The following is a 10,646-nucleotide window of genomic DNA, read 5'->3' on the forward strand; positions in this document are numbered from 1 at the left end:
TTCTCCCCATCTCTCCCTATCCCTCCCCCTCTCTCTCACAAACACAAGGGAACAAAATAATGGCCCGGCATTGTATATAAAGACAAGTTGGCATCTGATAGTTGCTTTACAGTTTAATAAATATTTATTATGTGTTGAAAAAGTGCATTATTTGTTCAATAAACGATTGACACTTGATAAAGTTGATGATACGAGAGAATCTCTAATTTCTTTGAGATGCTTACTGGGGACATTCTTGTGAGGCTCACTCCACATTGTATTTAAAACAATCCGAACTTTTTAGTTTTTAGGTCTTTCATCAAAAATCATTTCTATAAAAATCACCTATGAGAAACAATATGATTAATGATGATTTTAGTACTTGTTTGAAACACCGAATCGTTTATTGTGTTTGCTACTCTATTATCTATCATTTATCGGTACTGCATGTCTTCCATCGACCATTGCCAACCATTCAACTAATCAACCATGGCATGAGCATTGTAATCGCATGGTGCCCACACGACCTAGGCAGTCATCACAGCACTCCATGATCTTACATTTGGAAGGTATTCATGCATGCATTTATTTTATATAGCTAACCATCAAGCTTATTCTTATTTATGCAAGTTATCAATATATTTAACATATTAGGTCTGGAAATTTTTTGAAATATCAGATAAACTTATACTTTTTGTTAATTTATCAAATAAATTAAATTTTAAGAGGTTGGTCATATCAAGTTTTGAAAATCATTAATTTGTTATCTCACTCTAACTCCGTTAAGTTTTTTATTCAAAATAAGTCATGTGCGAGGCACGTGACTTATTTTCAAAGTTATTTTATATATTTCAACTCCCCACTTTGGTCTCCTTCAAGATTATTTTGGATTTTCAAGGTTATTTCAGGCATTTCAACTCCCTTTTTTTTTTTTTTATCTGATGAACATGATTGACCATGTTGAATTCTCAAAACTTATAATTGGTTAAACTTCATATTAGTGAGCCTAGTGTATTTTTTTAGAAGTTCACCATAAGTTTATGAAATGAAAGTGACATGTATTTTTTGTACTAGAAGATAAGTAGAAAACTTATAAAAAGAAAGTCAAAAGTTGAAAACCAATTTGAAGTCAAAAATTGAAAACCAATTTATGGCCCTAGCATACATATACCTTGGTATAAAAATAATAAATAAATAAACTTGTGAAAATGAGGTTAGAACTCTAAAGTAACTTCTTTTGGATGGAAAACTTAACAGAATAAGGGTGAGATGACAAATTAATAATTTCAGAAAATTCACATAACAAATTGCTTAAAAATTTTAATTCATATGACAAATTAAAAAATATTTATAAGTTTATATGACATTTTAAAAAAATTTCCCAACATAAATTTGTAATTATAAAACCCTTGAGAGAACTTGAGACAAGCGCGAGGTGCCCAGTTCAGAGTGTGTTGAATTCCCACCGTTTATACAAGTAAAGCACACAAGTCACCTCACAAGTGTGGGCAAGCGTCACACCTTTTTATCAAAAAGGTTTTTATCATAAATGGTCCTTGAAATTGAGCCTCACCATCAAGATACTCATTGACATTGAAAATCAATCGATGTAGTCCCTGAAAATAGGTGTCACAAATCAATGTGGTCCTTCAGTCACAATTTTGTTAAAAATTATGTTAAATGTTGATGTGGCACATAAATGGGTCCCATAAGTCCTTCATTTTTTTTTTTATCACAAATGATTCTTGAAATTGACCCGCAACATCAAAATGGTCCTTGAAATTGACCCGCGACATTAAAATGGTCCCTAAAATTGAAAATTGATCAATGTAGTCCCGCAAGTAAGTGTTTTAAATCAATCCAGTCCTTCTGTCACTACTCTGTCAAAATTTTGTTATGTGTTGGTGTGACACATAAATGGTCACACAAGTCTAAGTAAATTAAAATAAAATTACTAATAGGTTTAATAATTTAATAGTTAATAAAAAGTCAACCCAAAAACCCAGTCCTGCAATCACCTCCAATCCCAGTCCACATTCATCTACCTCCTTCGTTGTCTATTCTCTAAAAAAATATCTCAACACACCCATCTTTACATACTTCGACACACTTCACTGAATTGAACTTGGATTGGTGATAGCTTGGCTAATTGGCAACGACTTCTGGGATATAACCGTTAACATTTAGGCGATCAACATCCTCACAACCTTAATCTTGGAGAGCTTGTTCGGTGCTTCCCTAGTGGTCTGGTAACTCAAAGAGAAGATAGGTCTGCCTAGTGATAATAAGGTTATAACCGAGGTGCATCTATTATTGGTTGAAAACTATTTCCAAACCCCCTCTTAGGCCTTGGTTAAGCCTTGTGCCTTTGAGAATTTATGAAAGGAATCTCTCTTCAGAGTAGGCCATACTATAAAAAATAAAAAAAATAAAAAAATAAATCCATTGTAGTGGAAAGATTATATTAATTTGCGACACTTATTTTCAAGAGCTACATTCATCAATTTTCAATTTCAGGGACCATCTGATGGTGTGGGTCAATTTCAAGAACCATTTATGACAAAAACCCGGGAATTTTGTGGCGCCCATTTATGTGCCACATCCGCACTTAATGGAATTTTTAACAGAATTGTGACGGAAAGACCATATTGATTTGCTACACCAATTTTTAGGGACTCGATTGATTGATTTTCAATTTCAGAGACCATCTTGATGGTGAGGGTCAATTTTCGGGACCATTTGTGATAAAAACTCTTATCAAAATAAACGGTTTTTAATGACCCAAAAAAAAGGGTTTCTAATTATTGATGCGAATAATAACACCCTATCTATATACACATAGTTGAATTTTCACTCACCCAAACTTTGCCCAAGAAGAAAACAATATACAACAAAAAGTTTTCCCTAAACACAACTTCACAATTTACAAACAAGAAAAGAAAATAGACTCATGTATGTAAGTTATCAATATATTAACATATTAATCAAGATTTGAAAAATATCTCAATCTGTATACCAGAAAAAGAACAAGAAATTCAATTCATGCATATCAGAGCTTCAGGCCACCCAAGTTCTAGTGATTTCTCTGAGTTTTGTAAGGTTTGGTTGCCCACACACGTAAGAGACTGATCATAGCACGTTTTTTTTTTTTCTCATGAAAAAAAGGAGAAGAAATTGAAATGTAAAGAAGTGAGAACTTGTGAGATGGGTGTTTGTTAGAGTTGGCTCGATTGGGAACTTGAAACACTATTGGGTTTGGGTTTTTCATGTCTTTAGGGTTAGTATATGAGACACAAAGCAAACAAATTGGTGTATGGAAGCATACTCTAAAGTTAATGTGGCTAAGCAAAAATGCACCCTATATAGAAGCATATAATCACCATAGTCTATATTATCTGAAAGTAGTAAACAAATGGAAAGCTTAGTTGGCACTTGCCAAAATATACAGATGAGATGAATCCAGATCTTCATCCATAACCCGAAATCGAAAGCAAATGATGAGTTATAGATTTGGTAATGAACCATAATAACAGCAAGAGGAAGTTAGGTAACGGGTAGAAAAACGTAACTTTCAAGTTTCGAGCAATCCCAACATAAAACGGAAACGTGTCTTCACCTGCATCACTGGAAGATAACCCCTTCTCAAGAGCAAGGAATAATCGACGATAAAACTATAGCTGCCCTAGCTGGAACTGCTTCATGGCATTATAGTGTCTCACCAAATTAATCAGCATCAACACATAGATCACAAGATGTCTTGTATCACAATGCAAATCTTTGTAATTCGAAAGTTTCCACGAACCCAGTTGAAGGCCGTAACAAAGTACCACATAACTTGCCCAATAAATAAATAATTCAAAAAAAAAATCAATGATAAAAGGGGTAGAAAAATAACAAGATAGATTGACCAGCAAATCTATGAATGTTTCCTTCCTATAAGCTCAGTCCCTGACCAGATTGTGGTTGAGCTCTGTAAACCATCAAACCACGCTCTATAAACCATCAAACCACAGCAAAGGTTTAGTTTCATGAATCACAACTAGACAAAACACAAAACCTTAATCCATTAAGCAAAGTAACCGGAAGAATTCCCACTTGATGAAGTCATGAAGCTATGAAAGTGAACAATCGCAGCAGGGCCTTCTTCTCTCTCACTGCTAGAAAGTGGCTATGAGGACACCAATATTTGCACACTATTTACAATTGATGACTACAGACATAAAGATAGCACTCTCGACTCTTTTTGATGTCTTTTTAGTTATTGTCGCTAATACTAGTGACCTTCAAATTTGAGGTTGGTGCCCTTTTATTTTTGGTGCCTTTCAAGCTGAGATTGGTGTCTTGCTTTTGAGTAAAGAGCTAAATCCTCTCTCCCCTTCACAAACTTCCAACAGCTCCTTCGTTTCATTCTCTCTCTCCTCTTCCTCTTCCTCTTCTCTTCCACGCAACAGCGCCGACAGCGGGAGTCGAAGAGAAACGATGGCGATGAGAACACCAACGACCATCGACTTGTACCTCCAAAATCCTCTTCCCGTCCTTTTTCCAACTCCCAAGTTAGTTTCATCAAATTCAAAGCCGAATTTCCTCAATTTCAGATCTGAAAATGGTAACCGCGGATTTTCCGGCCAATTTACGGCCAAGCTTGCCGAAATTGGACCTCGACCTAAGAGGTAAAGATGATCCTCTCCTCGTGGGCTGCCCTCCGGTGTAAGTTCTTTTCCAAAATAAAAGCTCAAATCAAGAGGAAGCCGACGCGAAATGGAAATTAAGGACGTTGGAATTACATAGATTTCAAAACCCCTGGCTTTTTATTTAATTTTTGGAGTCCAATTGCTCAAATTCTCAAGATTTTTTTATTGTTTTTGTGTTTGTTTTGTCTGTTGGCAGGTTCTCTGATAAATTGGTGTATTTCTCAACAAACAGTGACGATTCATCTTCTTCGAATGAGAGTTTAGCAGCTTCTAATGGTGATAGAGGGCGTCCTGTTCTTGAAGGGCAGCTCCATTTTGCAAAGTTTGAAACTCAGAAAATCAATGATTGTATAGACTTCATTCAATCCAAGCAACTTCGCCTTGCTGGTATGCTTAATGCTTAAGAAGTATTTGATTGCTTTCCATCTCCTGATTCATTTGTATCATTTTTCGTTTCGGTCAACTTGGGATATGGGAAGATTCATTTTTTTCACTAATTGAGACTTTTTAACCTTGTTTTGTTAAACTAAGTGTTGATGTTGAAATCTTGGATTGAAAGTTCAAACTACCATTTTTATTGGTAAATGAACTACTTCAGCTTAAGTAATTAGTACCCATATTTTCGACTGCAAAATTTTTGTAGTTTCAGAAGATTTGAACTTCTGAAAATTACATACAAAAGAAGATTTATATGCCCTGAATATAGCTGCTTGTTCAGTAGTTGTAGTTATCATTTTCTGGTTTTGGGTCATTGCTTATGGTTTTAGATGATTTCAGGCTACGAACAACATGGAGCTTCTGGGAGCGCGAAGTGCGTTATTAAGGTAAAAACAAACTGTTTGGTTTGGCCATTGTATCACTGTTTTCTGGCATGTATACAAGCTAATTTATTGACTCGTGACAATGGTGAGCAGGCCACAGGTGGTGGGGCATTCAAGTACGCATATCTTTTTAAAGAAAAGCTTGGGATTTCTCTTGACAAGGCAGATGAAATGGACTGTCTTGTGGCCGGAGCAAATTTTCTGCTTAAGGTGGGATCCTAATACCACTTACATTCAGTCTAATCCTGTTATATTCAGTACTTACTGTAAGCATTTGGGTCTACTTACTAGTTGTACAGCTACTTGTGTATGAAGTGTCTTTATATATATGTTTTACATTCAGTCTAATCCTGCAAGTGTTAAAGATATAACATGCAGTACTTACTGTAAACATTTGTCTGATGCCTTAGCAATTGTTGTTACTGCACTTCAATTCTTGTAAACTAATGATCTAGCATATGCTTTGCATACTTCACTTATAGTTTTCTTTTACTGTTAGATTCTGCAATATCAATTCATGGTCTAGGGCGAAACAGAGAGGAAATATTTTCAAAAAAGAAATTTTGTATTTTTATTTAATTGCAAGTTTGCACCCTTATGTGATCCTTCATTTTAATGGTTCAGCTCGGTGGTGGTTATCATTTTGGGCTACCTTTTGGCTTTGTTGCTGATTCAATTGGAGCCACTTTAGGTGCAGGGACCGCTTTCCTTCTCGGAAGAACTGTATGTTTCTATTCTAAAACTCTTGTATTGGTATTTCCTGGTTTTTTGAGTTTCTAAAAAAGGAGAAAATATTAATGCATTTATATGTGTGAGTATGCGCGTGCTCTTCATTGATTCCGTTCTCATTTTTGTTCTCCCTCATTCATATGTAAATGCTTTGTTTGTATCTTGCCCTCTGCCCATTGGTCATAAATATAGTATCTATGCTTTCTTTATCTTATTCTTGAATACCCACGTAGATTGGGAGATCATTTGTTGTTTCAATGTAGAAGGTGGTCTGCATATTCATGAACTTGTCAATTTATATGTTCTTAGTTGAAGTTGCACACGGGTTGCAGTGAATTAGTTGAGATTTTTGTTTGGTAAATTATGACTGCAACCCCCTTGAAATTCTACTTTTCCCAGGTCTTTATATGATTATATCTTAGTGTTGTTCTCAACTCTAATCACTTTAACAGTTGGACTTGAGTTAACGTTATTCTTACGAAATTTGTGGGTTTGATTTTGGGTACAGGCTACTGCTGATGATCAGATTCAAGTTATTGAGATGATTAAGCTCTTGGAAACAAAGGGTTCGAAGACTTTTTAAAGTTTGTTTCCAACATTTGTACAGAATTGTATAAAATACCAGTTATGCAAATTTATAGTTGTATTGTTATATTTAAGGGTAAAGTACAAAAAATTACCTCAACTATTGGGGTCACGACAGTTTCATACTTCATCTTTTAAAATTGACAATGTTATACCGCATCTTACGAATTTGTGACAATGTCATACCTCCGTTAATTTTTCTGTTAGTTTTTCTGTTAAGTGCTGACGTAGCAAGAGATGGGGACCACTTTCTATTAAAAAATTAATAAAATATTATTAAAAACTAAAAAAAAATATAATATTTTTTAAATATTAAAATAATAAATAAAAGTAATTAAAAAATAAAATAAAATAAACCTTAGTCGTCCCTTCCCTCCCCCTCTCTCTCTCTCTACCCCTTCATCTGCTTAATCTTTAACACACACACAAAAAAAAAAAAAAAAAAAATTAATTTTGAAAACCCAAACCCCACCCTCCCCCAAGAGAAGGAGGAAGAACCGAAGAAGAAGAAGGAGGAAAAAAAAAAATGGAAATTGCAACCCAAAAAAAAATAAATAAAAAAAATAAACCGCACTAATTTCAATTTTTTTTGTTCCTCTCCTTCTTCCTCCTTCTCCTTCTTCTTCTTCTTCCTTCTTTTGGTTTTTTTTTTTTTTTTTACTTTTATTTATTATTTTAATATTTAAAAAATATTAAATTTTTTTTTAGTTTTTAATAATTTTTTAATAGAAAGCAGTCCCATCTCTTGCCACGTCAACACTTAACAAAAAAACTAATAGAAAATTTGATAGAGGTATGACATTGTCACAAATTCGTAAGATGCGGTATGACATTGTCAATTTTAAAAGATGAGGTATGAAACTGTCGTGACCCCAATAGTTAAGGTAGTTTTTTGTACTTTACCCTATATTTAATGATATTACAATTTGTTTTCTCACCAAAAACAGAAAAAGAAATATGATACTCCAATTTGGGTGCCCGCACAGGGTATCTATTTTTTTTTTTCACAAACTTAAATACGTAATAGTACATAATATTTGAGGATATTAGGAACTGACGGATTGGGAATCTGACTTATGGATCTTCCCGAATTAGTTTTCTAAGTTTGTAAAATTAAACGTTGATCACCATGTAATTTTATCAATTGGTAGAGATCCGACTGTTGGATCGTTCAGAAACTTTAGGATGTTGTTCTAGAAGCTTAATGAAACTCTTAGGAAGTTATGGATCAGAGATCCAGTGGGTGGATCTTCTAGACGGAGTTAGGTAGTATTGTCAATCCTACAAGTGACCATGTCAACCGAAGGTTGACTTTCGGATAAAATGTTTCGAATCATTTGTAAATGATGAGTTTAGCACGACTAGAGACCCAATAGAGCATGGTGGGCCTATCTTGGAAATCATAGGGATTAAGGTAGGGGTAGATTGTCTGCCAAATTGATTACATCAGTAGCAGTGATACTTAGATGGTCCTGCTCGGTATATCCGCGATGGGGGATCATGCGTATTTCAAGGGTGATCATGCTTGGTATATCCGCGAAGGGTGATCACTGCCTGCACAAATAGACTATGCTATGGTTTTGCTTGGTATATCCATGATGAAGGACCATATACATCTTAGGAGTGATCATTCTTGGCATATCCGCGATGAGTGATCACTACCGAGAGCTATAGGATACAATCCTGTTTGGTATATCCAAGATAGGGGATTGTTAGGGGTGATCATGCTTGATATATCCGTGATGGGTGATCATTGCCTACGTTATTAGACTATGCCTATGGTTCTGCTTGATTTATCTACGATGGGGGACCATACGCATTCTAGAAGTGATCATGCTTGGTATATCCGCGATGGGTGATCACTACCTAGACTTAGGATGTGGTCCTGCTTGGTATATCCATGATGGGCAACTATACTTATTCAACGATGATCATGCTTGGCATATCTGCGATGGGTGATGACCGCATGCATGATGAGATTATGCCTATGGTTCTGCTTGGTATATCGGTGATGGGGGACCATACGCATACCAGGGGTGATGAGGATTAGTGGTACTTGGGACATTTCGGTAGGTGCCATATTTTAGTTGGATTTGGTTGAGTGGTTCGGAATCCCTTTGGTGTCTTGGTTCCATTGAGTGGTCTGGAACCCGATGTTGATGATTTCGATGAGATGAGAAATTATGATTTCAGAAAATTTAGATGCCAAATGCTTAAACTTTAGTTCATATGACAAATTAAAAAAATACGTGTAAGTTTATATGATATTTCAAAAAAAAAAAAAATCCAACATAAATTTGTAATTATAAAACCTTCGCGAGAACTTGAGACATGCGTGGAGACGCCTAATTCAGCGTATGTTGTTTTCCCATCGTTTGTACAAGTAAAACACACAAGTCATCCTCACATGTGTGGGCAAGCGTCACATCTTTATATCCAGCAATGAATAAACGACTTTTATACAATCCACCCTTTTCTATATACAGATAGTTGAATTTTCACTCAACCAAACTTTGCCCAAGAAGAGAACAATATACAATAAAAAGTTATCCCTAAACATAACTTTACAATTTACAAACAAGTAAAGAAAATAGACTCATGTATGTAAGTTATCAATATATTGACATATTAGTCAAGATTCCAAAACTATCTCAATCTATATATCAGAAAAAGAATTAAGAAATTCAAATCATGCATATCAGGGCTTCAGGCCACCCAAGTTTTAGTGATAGATTTTCCATAACCAAAAAGAATCCACTAGCTGCGTAAAGACGCTTCAGGCCACCCAAGTGTTAGTGATTTATCCGAGCTTTGTAAGATTAAGTTGCCCCACGCGTGGGAGACAGACAACATCTTTTTCTTTCTTTCGTGAGAAAAATTTAAATGCAAGGAAGCAAGAAATTGTGAGAGTCTTTCTCGTGAGAAAAATTTAAATGCAAAGAAGCAAGAACTTGTGAGAGAGAGTGCAACCTACGCATGGTAGCATACAGTTGGTCGCGGGGCGTGGATCCGTGTTTGCCGGAGTTGGGTAGGTGAGGAACTTGAAACGCTGTTGGGTTTGAGTATTTATTTATAATTTTAATGTTTAAAATTAGTTTTAAAATGCGCTCTACATAGAAGCATATAATCACCCCAATTTATTGTCTGAAAGCAATAAACAGATGTGGAGCTTAGTTGGCACTTGCCAAAATATACAGATAAGACTAATACAATCCGCATCCATAACCTGAAATCAAAAGCAAATGATGCTATACAGATTTGGTGATGAACCCTGATAACAGCAAGAGGAAGTTAGGTAAAGAGTAGAAAAACGTCACTTTCAAGTTTCGTGCAATCCAGACATAAAACGGAGATATATCTTCACCTGCAGCACTGGAAAATTGTAGAATTATATATAGTCGGGTCAAATACCCACTTTCAACAACACCGATATTGTCTCCAACTTGTTAATTACCACATGCACAATCCGTTAAGCATGAAGTTTTATTACAAAAAATCTCGGTAATAATTGGAGTGGGGTTATAATATTTAAACTCTTCTTTCTTCAGAGATATGAATGATGTGGCATATTTCAACAAGATAATCCCTTCTCAAGGATAAGGGATATCACTATTAATTTGGCGAATATTCCTTGCCCTGGAACTGCTTCATGGCATTATAGTATCTAACCAAATTCATCAGCATCAACACACAGATCACTAGACATGTCTTGTATCACAAGGGAGCGCTAGCAGAAGCAATTTCTTGTAATTCGAAAGTTTCCACGAACCCAATTGCAGGCCGTAACGAAGTTTCTCGAGAGTAGTTGTAGGCCATATCGAAATACAAATCACACAGAAAA

At 35.4% G+C, this 10,646-nt stretch overlaps 1 long non-coding RNA gene across 1 annotated transcript; it reads left to right on the plus strand.

Annotated features, from left to right (window-relative positions):
- The first annotated feature begins 5,451 nt into the window (after positions 1-5,451).
- LOC125475775 lies at positions 5,452-6,443 on the plus strand. The gene is made up of 3 exons (XR_007257201.1): positions 5,452-5,494; positions 5,585-5,701; positions 6,116-6,443. It is a non-coding gene; the product is annotated as an uncharacterized LOC125475775 (long non-coding RNA).
- Positions 6,444-10,646: the final 4,203 nt, after the last annotated feature.

The sequence above is a fragment of a genome, unplaced genomic scaffold, assembly GCF_019419815.1.
Source record: "Pyrus x bretschneideri cultivar Hongxiangsu unplaced genomic scaffold, Pyrus_bretschneideri_v1 Contig16, whole genome shotgun sequence".
NCBI classification, from domain to species: Eukaryota; Viridiplantae; Streptophyta; class Magnoliopsida; order Rosales; family Rosaceae; genus Pyrus; species Pyrus x bretschneideri.